Source organism: Cryptomeria japonica, chromosome 5, assembly GCF_030272615.1.
Source record: "Cryptomeria japonica chromosome 5, Sugi_1.0, whole genome shotgun sequence".
Lineage (NCBI taxonomy): Eukaryota > Viridiplantae > Streptophyta > Pinopsida > Cupressales > Cupressaceae > Cryptomeria > Cryptomeria japonica.
The window spans coordinates 541,907,117-541,921,053 of NC_081409.1; positions in this window are offsets into that span (position 1 = coordinate 541,907,117).

The window sequence follows — 13,937 nt, forward strand, 5'->3', positions numbered from 1 at the left end:
TCTCCCCAACTTCTTTGGTCTAACAGTCTTCTTTCCTCTAAGTGGAGTTTAGTCAATTTGGAATCTATTTGTAGACCGAAGCATGTTGGAGGACTTGGTCTTTGGGATTTTTCTCTTACCGTTAAGGCCTTGGCAGCCAAGTTGTATTGGAGGTGGTGCAACAATCAAGATCAGGACTGGGCCAAGATTCTTATCTTTAAGTGCCTTCTAGGGGCTGACAGCCAGGATGTGTTGTGTCTTGCTTTAACAAATAGGGGTTCTTATATCTGGGACACTCTTAAGAAGAGATCTCAACTTATTAAGGATGGTCTTTTCTGGATTTGTAATAGAGGCTCTGAGGCTTTGTTTTGGCAGGACTCTTGGGATGGTCACCCTCCTATCCTTTCTAGCTTCCCTCAACTTCAGTCCCTTTGCAATATTTTTACTGATGTTGGGTGGGTTAAGGTGAAGAATTTTAAAATTGTTAAGCATACAGGTCAGGTGGAGGTGACTTGCTGGAAGGATCCACATGAGTGGCCCTTGGGTGCCTCTGTTGAGGATCATGTTGAATTGGCTAGTATCTTGAAGGGTGGGATATTCAGCTCCCTAACAAAGAGGGACACTCTAGCTTGGAGTCCCAACCCAAAAGAAAAATTTACCATTTCCGAAGGTTATGCTATGTTAGACAAGCAATTGTATGGTCTGGTAGATGTGCCCTGGTGGAAGAAGGTATGGAACAACTCTTCTTGGCCCATTTTTTTGGTTTTATTATGGTTGGTTGTTTAGAGAAAATGCCTCACATGGGAGAATCTTCATAAGAGAGGTTTTCAGGGACCCTCTATTTGTGTTCTTTGTTTGCATACTAAGGAATGCAGCTCCCATTTGTTTTTTCTATGCCCTTTCTCTAGAGAGATCTGGCATAACTGGTGGGAGGTATGACGACATGCATGTATTCATTTTACCTCCTTGAATTCTGGGAGAGTTTGGGCAAACCGCATGCAAAGACATCTTTTCTTTAGGTGGCTTGGGCTATTGGGCCTACTTTTATTATCTGGAATCTTTGGCTAGAAAGGAACTGTAGGATTTTTGTGACTCCAAATTGGGGAGTTTTCAATTGTGGCAGAAGATAGTTAGCAGGATTCAGGAGACTATCTCAGCAAAGTGTGATATGTCTGAACACATTAATTTTGTTGATTATGCTATTATAAGGAATTTGAACTTGGGGGGTAGTAGGGTGGGTGCTCTGCTAATAATAGACCATGTTATGTTAAGTAGAGGATTTATAGAGATGGGAGGTGGTTGCCTCCTCATGCTGCAGTCTTGAAGATTAATACAAATGGTTCCTCTCATGGGAACCCAGGTCATGCCAGCATTAGAGGTATAGGTAGAGGTAATGATGGTGGTGTTGTTTTTTTCTTCTCTATTTATAAAGGTCAACACTCTAATAATCTGATGGAGGCTCTTGCTATTAAGATTGTAGTTGAGAGAGGGTATTCTTTAGGTTGGAGGAGGATTATTTGTGAGTCAAATTCTCTGATTTTTGTGGATATGTTGAACAAGAAGAGTTTGGATGACTTTAGTTGGCAATTAGCTTCGATGGTTAGACAGATTTTGCGTTTGTTCAATTCCTTGGACTTTGTCTCTTTTTGTCATATCCCCAGAGAGTGGAATAGAGTGGCTGACTGCTTGGTGAAGTGGGATTCAAAGAATGTGGATGGTTGGTATATTGGAGGAAGGGATGGTTTACCTTTTGATTATCTTGAGATATTAGAGAGGTTAATGTTGGAGGACAAGAATACGTAGTTTTGGTTTTGGTGGTGTTTGTTGGTGATTTTGTTCCTCTCTTGGTGAGCTTGAGGTCTTTTCTTTGTAATTCTATTATGATTGAATAATTCTTTACCCCTTTTGTTGAGACATGGACCAACTAGGACTCAAACCTAGGACCTTTCATACCTTGCTAGAGAGCTCTACCACTGAGCTATCGGCCCCTCTTGGACCAGTCCATCATCGATCCGGGTGTAGCTTATTTCCAACACCAACACCCCCCCTTAAGCCACACCTTTCGTGTGCTTGGGGCTCCTATCCTGGACCTGGCTCTAATACCATGTTGATACATGGACCAGCTAGGACTCGAACCTAGGACCTTCCATATGCTGCTGGAGTTCTCTACCACCCAACTACTGGCCCCTCTTGGACCAGTCCATCGTCAGTCCGGGTATGGCTTATTTCCAACACCAACAACTTTAAAAAAAAAAAAAATTCAAATTCAATCACTGACTCTTTAATGTATTATAATGATATCACTATGCTTAATTATGTCTATCAATTTCCATTTATTTCCTTTACAATTTCATGCAAATAATTTTACAATTTTCTCAATGAGTTTCCATCTCATGCATATGATATTTTGAGTTCTTTTCCAAAGAAACTAATGCATATTTGAAATCATAAATCTTTTCTTAAATGATCAATCACAAAAAGTCACACTTTTTCTTGCATCACAAATGCAATATGCATCCATATTAGGATTAATACAAGCATAAATCAAACATCTTAATTCACATATTGTGAAAAAGTTAAATCATCAATGTTTACTACAAATGCATCACTCACTCAATGCAATTCATATTTTCCAATCTTTATTGATATATTTGCTACTTAAGCAAACATTGCACAATCACAAAAATCAATAGAGTGCTCAAGTAAAACAACATTTCAAGGTTATAACTAACCTTTGCAAGTCAAAATCAAACAAGGGCAATCAAATAATCACACATTATACACATACACATAAAGTCTCGGCTAGAACTTATATGCGAAAAGGGTATTGCTCCTAGAAGTGGTTATTTTAACTTATAACGGGTTTCAAGAAAGGGACACCTTCCCTTCTTGTCAGGTATAACAACATGTAGGATGCTATCTCCCTCACTACTCAAATTGATCCATAGTGATTCAACTATTGACTCGATCACTAATTGCTTACACAAACATACGCTAAGCACTTCCTAATTGGAGGTTCATGCGATCAAGTGTCGCAACTTAATGTAGTGTACTCAAGGCCCTGGTGTGGAACCTAGAGCTCTGATTCCAAATGTAAAGACCTCCATATTATGAAAATAATAAATTGCATAATTACATCAATTTTACTCAAAATTACACATAATTAAGAAAAACATTTTATCAATTAATCGATTATGCTCAATATACAAAAAGTATTTACATGATGTTATAATTTGACACATTACTTAATATAACTCAACACAACACTTAAATTAAATGAGCCAAGAAAATTGCAAATAATAAGAACATTGTTTTTAATTTTACAAGAGACCATAAGGTCAATTACAATGAATACATATAAACACAGTTGACAATCAACCTGACAAGGACTCCCAACATCTATCTCTCACGCTTACATCACGGGCAAGAACACTGTCAGAGCATTTTACTACCCAACTGCCAAGCATTTACGCTTCCCTAGAGTTCTTCCTGACACAAAGAACCATCAACCTTGCATGAAGAAGTCTAGCGACTCAAAACTGGCAGGGGATGGAATCTAGTGCAGCTTAGTGTATCTACAATCTATGATGCTATTGTAACGACACCAAGATATAAGAGAGTGAAAATATAATGATTCACTTAGCAAGCATATACTAAGAGATCAACAAAACTTTGGCCAAAGATATTTTAGGGACAACTACCGACAAATGAGTTAAAGTAGAGACTTAAACCTCTATGGAAACTCACCCGTATCTTTTGATCCATATTTGACACCCGTCCATCACACAAATAATACACAATAGGCACCAAGCATACATGACACTCATTGGAATCACACAAAGCGTACATGAGCTTGCAACATGCTAATGCATCTATGAAATATGTATACAAATACACATAGGAGCATACGAAGGCATACAAAAAAAAACATAAGTACATACAAAATCCAATAAGAACACACAAAGGAATGAAGAAGCACATATATTTGTGCAAGACATATAAGAGTCTACACAAGCATGCCTGAGTATTTAAAGAATACAAAATCAAGAGTATTCAATAGTATACAAGGCATTAAACCATTCACGTCTACTCGAACACAATCCATATCCTAATATCCCTTTTGACCACCATTATTCTAAATGTTGAAAATACCATTCAATAATGGTAACTTCTTCATGAAGCCCTGTTAAACAATGTTGTGTAACAATTATCTTCTAATAGTATAGTGTAACATGATTCATAGTCTTTAACATGGAAAATATCCCAAGATGTTTCATTACCCATGTTACTTGTACTTTATGATAGTCTAAGGGTTAATGTGTTACTTCTTAACCCTAGATATACTTCCTATTACTTAAAGATATTACAAATACTCCATTAAAGCATGTGACATTAAAAAAAGATCTAAGCATATCTAATTAAAGGATTATTAGATCTTCCATAACATTCTAGTGTTATAATATGATTCTCAAGTATAAATTACTCACAAATATCCTCCCTTAATCCATCAAATATTGCATAAAAGGAAGTTATATAATACAATGCTAATATTGTTACAATATCTATTAAAATTTATATAATTCAATATTTTGGCATTTTGTTCTCATAATTGTGATACTAAATATGTAAATAGAATTATTAGCTTGTGTACTCAAGCTATAAAAAAAAACCTGTATTTCATATACTCTAATGCCAAGCCATGAATAATAAAAGAAGTAACCCTAAACAAAACATTGATATTAAAAATAATTCAAAATTTTGCTCTAAAATTTAATTAATACTAAAATACTAATTTTCTACCAAGTAAACTATTATTTCCTTGTTTTCATTTAATATTTTTCTTTCTTAATATAGTTTAATCTTACATGAAGGAAAATAGGAAAATACCTAACTCTAAAAAGTTAAGTTTTAGCTTATTAGATTTCTCCCATGTAAATTTTAGGTGGGCCCCTACTCTCCCCACCTTAAATTTTAAACCAAAGTTTCATTATTTTACTTACCATGTTTTCTCCCTTTTCCCTTAAAAATACTTATATGTGGCATTAACAAAGTATTTAATATTACATCCCCTCTGATTATGGGAGCTTGAATTTATTTGGAACTGCCCACTTTTTAAAGAGATAAGGAAGTAAATTTAAAGATATATTCCAGTTGTTTAAAGTTATAGGAAGAATGAAAATAGCAAGGAGGGATAACGTGGGCATGATTCCTTAGGCAGGGGTCTAATGAGGGGGTTTAAGCTCTATTTTTAAGGAAGAGTCCGTCCCATAAATAAATAAATTTGTGCTACGAAATTATTTGGAGTCTTTTCCAACAAAAAAATAGAAGCCCCTACTTTTTAGGCTTGCAAATTTGAGTGGGTGAAAAAGAGGTGGGGCTAGAAATTGCCCCACCAGCTAAGGGATGTTTTTTTTTTTTCAATCAAGGGGTAAAAACTTTATTAATTCTTCAACAATAACATTACAAATACAATCCAGAGCCCCAGGCTCCAAAAGCAAAGCTCATCATTACCCAACCTCATAACCATTCATCTCCTCCACCAAGATCCTCTCAAACTCTTGGTGAAAGTCGGGAGAAAGGTTCCCCCACCCCTCCACCTTCCAGTTACCATCCTTCTCAGAGGCCCACTTAGCCAGACAGTCAGCGGCCTTACTCCACTCACGTGGAATATGGACAAACGTCACAAGTTCCATCCTCGAACTAATCTGCAATATCTGTTGAACAACCAAAGCAAGCTTCCAATTCAAACCAATCACCTTCTTGACAATTAGCATATTGACAACAATATGGGAATCTGATTCACAGATAACCTTATGCCATCCCAGGGAAAAATCCCATTCAAGGGCATGAAGAATAGAAAGACCCTCCATAAAATTATTAGCATTCTGCCCTTGATAAATAGAAAAGAAGAACACGGTCTTACTCGTCCAATCTCTTCCTACTCCACCAATTCCCGCAGGACAAGGATTACCTTGTGATGAACCATCAGTATTGATCTTCAAAATATCTTCAGGAGGCGGCATCCATTTACCCTCCCTTTGAACCTTCTTCGCCCTCCTACCTCTTCTAACACATGCAGAAGATGGAGACAAACCCTTAAGGCCCAATCTTTCCACAATATCAACATCCTCTCTATTCAAAGAAAACATAACCTCCCACTTTTCTTCCACTGTCTCCTGAATCATGCCCATAATTTTGTACCAAACTTGGGAGACAACAAGGATTTCTCCCTGAAAAATTCTTCTATTTCTCTCCAGCCAAATTTGCCAAAAAATGAAAGTAGGTCCAATACTCCACACAATCTGAAGGAAAGGAATCAAGGTAGGAGGCTTACCCCATCTTCTCCAAAAGTTCACTAGGGATGAGACATGGACACAAGGATGTTTCCATACACTCCACCATGAATGCCAAAGCTGGGAAGAGAAAGGGCACCTGAAAAACAAATGTGAAGATTCATCCTCACTAGTACCACATAGAGCACACTTAGAAGGACCTTGAAAACCACGCCTCCAAATATTATCCCAGGTTAAACATTTGTTCAAGGAAAGCGTCCACATAGAGAAATTGCACTTAGGCCAAGAAAACTTATTCCAGATATATTTCCACCACTGAACCTCATCTCTGGTCAATCATTGAGATAAAAGTTTCTAGTACCCACTAGAAACCATAAAAGTGCCCTTGGGATTTGGGAGCCAAGCCACAGTATCCTTCTCCTTGACAGAGTTACAATTCCTACTAGTTAAAATACCATATAGCTCATCGCGTTCCTCTTGTAAACCAACCATAGGCCAGTCTCCGAGATCCTTCCACTTTGTCATCTCCAACTGCCCAACTTGATAATAAGACTTGAAATCACTAACTCTAAACCAACCTACCTCCTAGAAATATCAACATAAATTTGTCAAATTGGGGTACTATGAGGTAATGGGAGGAAAGCCATCCCAAGAATCAGACCAGAAAAAAGCCTCCTCCCCCTTTTTGCAAATCCAGAATAGGCCTTCCTTAACTAGAGCAACTCCCTTCTTAAGCGTATTCCATATCACAGACCCTTTCCCAATCATAGGGTATCTAGGGATGTCATCCTTCAGAACCCCTGGAAGATACTTATGTGCAAGAATCCTGGCCCAGACTTGGTCCTGTTCCACACACCATCTCCAGTATAGCTTTGCAGCCAATTCTTGCCCAGATAGAGTAACCTACCTTAAACCCAATCCCCCCATATGCTTCGGACTACACATTGTTCCCCATTTAACAAGGCTTCACTTTGAGCTCAACAAATTACCAGCCCATAGGAACTACCTTGCCAAAGCATCCAAATCCTTAACAAATCCCGCAGGAGCCACCTAGATCAGACATCTATAAGTGGGGAGAGCATGAACCACCGACTTGAGTAACTGAATACGCTCAGCAAAAGACAACCACCTATAAGTCCATAGATTCACCTTCTGGCAAAACTTATCGATGATGTACTGCCAAGAGTCCCGAGGGAGATTCCCCACAGAGATAGGAATACCCTGGTATTTCATGGGAAGTGAACCAATTTGGAACCTTAGAATCTGTGCAATCCTTAACTAAATAGGGTCAGGTGTGTTGAAAAAGAAGATGGAAGATTTATCCTCATTAACTAACTGACCAGATGTTGCAAGATAGATATCCAAAACCTTGCGCAGATTCGTAGCTTCTCTTATCTTAGCCAATCCCATCAGAGCAATGTCGTCCAAAAATTGGATGTGCGACTATGGACCCCATATCCATCCATGGATAATACCTCTCTCCACGCTCTTCATCATTAGTCTTCCTAGTCCTTCGGCAAGCAAAATGAAGAGGTGAGGGGAAAGGGGGTCCCCCTACCTCAGACCCCTAGAGGCACTAAAGAGCTCAGTGGGCTCACCATTAATCAAAATAGAGAAAGAGGGCAAAGTCACATAACTCATAACCCAAAGGATCCACTCCTCATCAAAACCAAAGACTCCAAGAACTTTCCTGATAAAGGACCATCATACTCTATCATAAGCCTTTGCCATATCAAGCTTGATAAACATGGCTTTTTCCTTGGAAGTTGCCATAGAATGAATAGTTTCTGTCGCATTGACCACCCCATCAAGAATTTGTCTACCCTCCACAAAACCACTCTGCTCTTCTAAAATTAGATACTTTAGCCATTTTTTCAACCTCTCAGCTATCATCTTAGAGATGATTTTGCAAATGACATTGCACAAAGAAATAGGACAGAACTGACTTAACCAATCAACACCTTCACACTTGGGAATAAGCACAAGGAAAGTGGAGTTCAAAGCACGGAGCATCTGTTTGTTCCTCAGGGACTCCCAAACCACCTCCATTAAGTTTTTCTTGATTATATCCCATAATTCCTGAAAAAAATCAATGGGGAAGCCATCAGGGCCTAGGGCTTTCCCTTTCTTCATCTAAAAAACAACTCTCTCAAGTTCCTCCAGAGAGACAGGACCCATAAGATGCTCATTCTTCTCCCTAGTAACCAAACAAGGTATGCAAGAGAAGACCAGGGCATTCTCCACTGAACCCCCTCAAGCATCTTCCCTAAACAAGGAAGCAAATTACTGAACCCTCTCTCGAGACATCTCCTACAGTGAAGCCACCTGATCACCCCTATTGTTGACAAGAAAAGGGATAGAATTGTCATGACGTCTAGCTTTCACTGACTGAAAGAAGAAAGAGGTATTTTTATCACCCTCTTGCAACCATTTGATCCTTTCCCTTTGCTTCTAGTAAATTTTCTCACATAGCTCACATTCCTCCAAATTTTTCACTACCTTAGCTTCCTCTCTATTGAGGGCCTCAGACAAACCAAACTCTCTTATCTGTCTAGTAATACCATCCAACTCTGCTTGGATGGTCGCTTTAGCTTGGAAGATATTGGCAAAACATTAACGATTCCAACGTTTAAGTTGGTACTTCACATATTGCAACTGCTTGGCGAAGGTGACCATCGCAGTGCCAAAGGCATGTCTTCTCCTTCTCCACCACTCCGCCACATAGTCATATAGAGATGGGTCCCGCAACCACATAAGTTGAAACTTGAAAGAGGGAGATCGAGAGATCCGAGCAGAGTAAGCAAAGAGTTTAATCGGCCACTGATCCGACCCCCTCCAGTCTAAGATCTCAGTATAGGTAGACCAACCACCACCAACCCAGAAGCAGGAAACTAGAAAATGATCAAGCCTCTCTACAATGCAATCATCCCCAATCCTCCAATTATTCCATGTAAACTAGCCATTTCTAGGCTTAATGTCCACCAGATGTAAAGACAAAATGCTATCACGCATTAGCAAGGCCGACTACTCCAACCGCATAGCTCCCCCTGTTTCTCAGCCAACTCCAAGATGGCATTAAAATCACCCGCCATAATCCATGGGTGGTAGGGTGTCGCACTACAAATAAAGGTGATATGAAACTACAAAATCTGCTTACCCTGTAAGTCTGTAGGTGCATAAATATTGGAGAAAAGAATAGATTCCTCTATCTCAAGACTGGTTGCAATCATTGACAGGGAAGATTTAGATGACATCCACCAAAGAGGGTGAACCTTGGTCAGGTTCCATAAACAGGCCACCCCCACCCCCACCCCCTTGATGAACCAATAGCCCCAATACACTAGCAATCTCCTCTCACCCATAGTTTAGGAAGCAGTCCAATCATACTATCCACTGATAATTTTGTCTCTTGCAAAAAAAGAACATCCGACGAATGCCTTCTTACCAAATCGCGAACATTTTTTTGTTGAGGGCCATTGTTCAAGCCCCTAACGTTCCAAGAGAGCACTATCATTTTGAGAGATTCAAAAAAATGATAATCCAAAGTCTTAACTGACCTTGACTCAACCAAGTTTTCCCCCATCAATTTTATCTTCTCCAAATCCTTCTTTTTGTCTGGCTTAGGTCCTTTGTTAGTTGACCCTTTTTTCATGTCCTTCTACTGAATACCCAACTGGAGAGAAGTTTTTCTACTCTTTGTCACATCAGGCCCTAATTTTAAAATTGAAAGGGGATTACCCCCCTCATCCATAGTCACTTTTACAATAGGATTTACTTTCTCTTGTGACTCCTGTTGGGAATCTATTTCCATTTGCAATGCACTACCAACCTGTGGGTTCTGAGAAGCATCTGGAATAACCCCCTCCTGACCTGCTACCAAAGTATTTTGTTCCAAACTCATCAATCCCGAAATAACTTCCTGCTAACTAAGATCATCTAGGGCTTAAAATCTATTAAATGTATCTTCTTCCAATCTCTCCTTCAAGGTTCTCTTTTGACCCTTGTTCTTGTTACGAGCCTTGACAAGAACAAAGCCATCAGCCCCTGCAACACCTTCAGAACTGGGGGCCTTACCTTTGTCAAACCCCGATGGATTTTGGGGTTGCACAGAAGGTTGAGGCTCACTAGGTTTCATCTTGGACATCTTCTCTATAAATGGCCATATTCATGACATAACCAACATCTAAAAGGAAGGGTTTCATAGTCTAGCTGTTGCACCCAAGAGTAAGACCCAACACAAATATCCATGGAATCTGGCAATGGCTTACTTAAATCAATTTCAATGCATATGCGAGTGAAATTCATTACCTTTTTTATCCGAGTTTGTTGAGAAGCCCCAACCAGTTTCCCCAACAGTGAGGCCACCATACGCAAAATATCCTCCTGCTAGCACTCAACCGGGAATCTGGGGAGTCGAACCCAAACCGGCACACAATTTGGAAGCTCCTCTGAGGGATTAAAGCCAATATGTCATGGTTTCATAAACAATCCATTATGGTTATGAAAGTAGATACCACCTTCAAAAACCTTATTACGATCTGCCATGCAGTTAAAGGTAACCATGAAGTAGTTATTTGCCAGAAGCATAGTATCCATCTCTCCCTCTGGCGCCCAAATTCGTTGAGCCCAAGTTTCCAAAAATTGCAACAAAACCCTCATTCCCAAAAACTTAAACAATAAAGAATATTGTGAATAATAAGTTACGTCCACGGCAATCCATTCTAGTTGAATGACTAGCCTCGCTCACTCCTTTGAACGTTCCAGACAACCATTAACTTTCAGAATACGTGAACCGCCAGGCAGTCCAAGCCCATCACCCCCGCATCAGGAGAAAATAAGTTGTTATTAAAAATCGTCGTTGCTTGTGAAAGAGTCTTGGTTCCAAACGCTACATGAAAATCCATACCCTTTGCAGTACCCGAAGCTTCTCCAGTGGTCGCTTGAGTGACCATACTTAGAACCTGCATGCAAGCCAAATGTCTGATCGAAAGTGGGGAAGAACCCTGCACAACACCTGCACCCAAACCACCAAAAAATCAACCCCCAAACACAGCCTCCACTCAAAAAGAAACCACAAAAGGAGAAATCCAACACCCAAACCCCATAACCAAGCTTGCCCAACCACCTCCAAAACCCACACTCGGCCAGGGAACATGCCATCGGAAAGCCTGCTAGCAAACAAAACTCCCCACACAGCCCACACTCCCCTCACCGTGCATGCACAGTCGCCCAACCCTGGACACAAGCTAGGACCAAATGCCCTAGCTCGGCATGGCCACAACCGCTACACCGCTCCACTCCAACGCCATCTCTCAATTGATTTGCATGCCATTCGCTACACGTTGGCCAGCTTAGGGATGTTATGTGCCACTTGTCAAACATTTAAATTTAGTTTCTATTAAAAAATAGTTTTGGAGGGAAATGAATTATTTTTACTTGTTTTTTTTTAGCACATACAAAGATATTATATTCATGAGACCACCAGCTTCCTTAAATTTTGAAGCTTAAATTTTTAAGCCGAACTACACTACAAAATTCGTGGGACCGCCAACTTTAAAATTTTCCTAAAAAATCTCAGCAACTCCAGCTCAATTTTTTAGGAAGCCCCCCTCCATGGGACCCCAACCTTATTCCTCCCCTCAATTTTATCAAGTGCTCAACCTGTCATGTGGGACCCTTAATCATGGTCAACTAGACCGACAAAGAGGATAGATTTTATCATAAAGTAAAGGAGGTTTTCATTAACTTTTTTATTTCTTTAGAGAAATTTGTTCTTAGAGATGTGAACAGACTCCATCACTTTTATCACAGATAAAGTTCTTACAGGGCTACCCATGAAGTTAAATGAGACAATTTGAAAATAGGCTTGCACTAAAATATTGTGCGTTGCTTCAAGTATACAGTAATAATAAATGGACATCTATCATATCATTAAAGAAGATAAATGCATAGAAACGACACATGATTTGTTTTCTAATGTGACAAACCCATGAAATGTAATGTATGTAGATAGTGCACAGAATGGGATTGTTAAGAAGGGCTTTAGAAACTTTCATAAAATTGTAAATCGATAGGTGTGAAACCAAACTCGCAATCTTTGCCAGCATCTGACCTGTCTGTGCCACTAAGAGCTTTTGAATAAGAAATTGACTTACATCAAGACATAAAGGAAGGTATTTTTTGTCGTCTTATGGTTGGAAAAATGCTCAGATAGATGTATAAGCAAAAAAAAATGTGGAAGCACAAACAAAGCATGATAACTGTTTGTCAGAATGCCTCAAGAGGTATTGTCATATAATGTATTGAGTGTAAGATTTACAAAAATGGAATTTATGTAAAGGCTTATTGGATTTCCAAACAAATGCAAATGGAAAATACAAGCCAAATTGTTTGCCCGCATCCTATAACCTAAGCCAAATGAGAGTTTTCAAATAGGAAAATCAATATGCTCCCAACATAAAGTATGAGTATTTTTCAGACATTATAGTTGAAATGCTCATGTAATCATTCATGCAAGATGTGGTGACTTTGAATTCTACAGATCTAGACTATAAGGATGACTACTAATAAACTAACTCTTCCCACATTTGACGGAAGTGGAAGATCAAGTGCAAGTGCATGGATTCATAAATTGGACACCTTCTTGACTCTCAAGCCAATGAAAGAAGTTGATGCAATCAAGTTTGCAACCATGCATTTAGAAGGGGCAGCTTATGATTGGTGGGACCATGGGTTAGTGATGCAAGGCCATGGATTAATCCATTCTTACAAAGAGTTTAGTACCAAGCTAATTGCACGTTTTGACAGGAAAGATGTGGAAATGTATTACAGAGAGTTGGCTTAAATTAAGGCAAGTCAGATCCTTGGATGCCTACTTTAATGAATTTCCAATAATTATTGTTATGGTCCTAGATGTGACTGAAAATAGGAAGATTATTCTATTTATGAAGGGTTGAATGATATGATCAAGGGTCTTGTGAAAGTACTCAAGCCTAGCTCACTCCAAGATGCAATTAAAATGGCATTGGACCTTGATACCACATCCACTTCCTATCAACCACCCAAAAGGAGTTTAAAAAGTTTAAAACCAAAACTGAAATATTTTAATCAGATTAAAAACACGCCACCCAAGTTGGACTTTGAGTCTAGAAATTGGTTGAGGAGGAAGAAATTATGTTTCACCTGCAAAGAACCTCGGACTCCTGAGCATAGATGCCTTGGGAAGGGAAAAAATCATTATATAGAGGTTTCTTCAGATGTGAGGAGGAGAAAAATAATGACAATAGGTCAGAGGATAGCAACAAGGACGAACTCCATGAGCACCAAGAGTAGTCCACACTGGAAAAAAATGAAGATAAGGAAGTTGATCAGATTAATGTGGCTATTGCTTCAGTATCAGGAGTTCCCATATGTCATCCCTTTCATTTAAAGGGAGTTCTTAAGGGGTAGCGAGTTACTTGTTTATTAGATACGGGTGCCACACACAACTTTATCGATGTGCGTATAGTTGTGAAGAGTGGGTTGCAAGTTGAGGAGATTTCGGGTTTTGGGGTGAAAGTTGTGGGTGGTGATACCTTGAGTTGCATGGGGAGAATTCCCTAGCTTAGTATACGGATGGGGGATTATGTCTTGACCAATGATTTCTATGTGGTTAAGTTAGAGGGG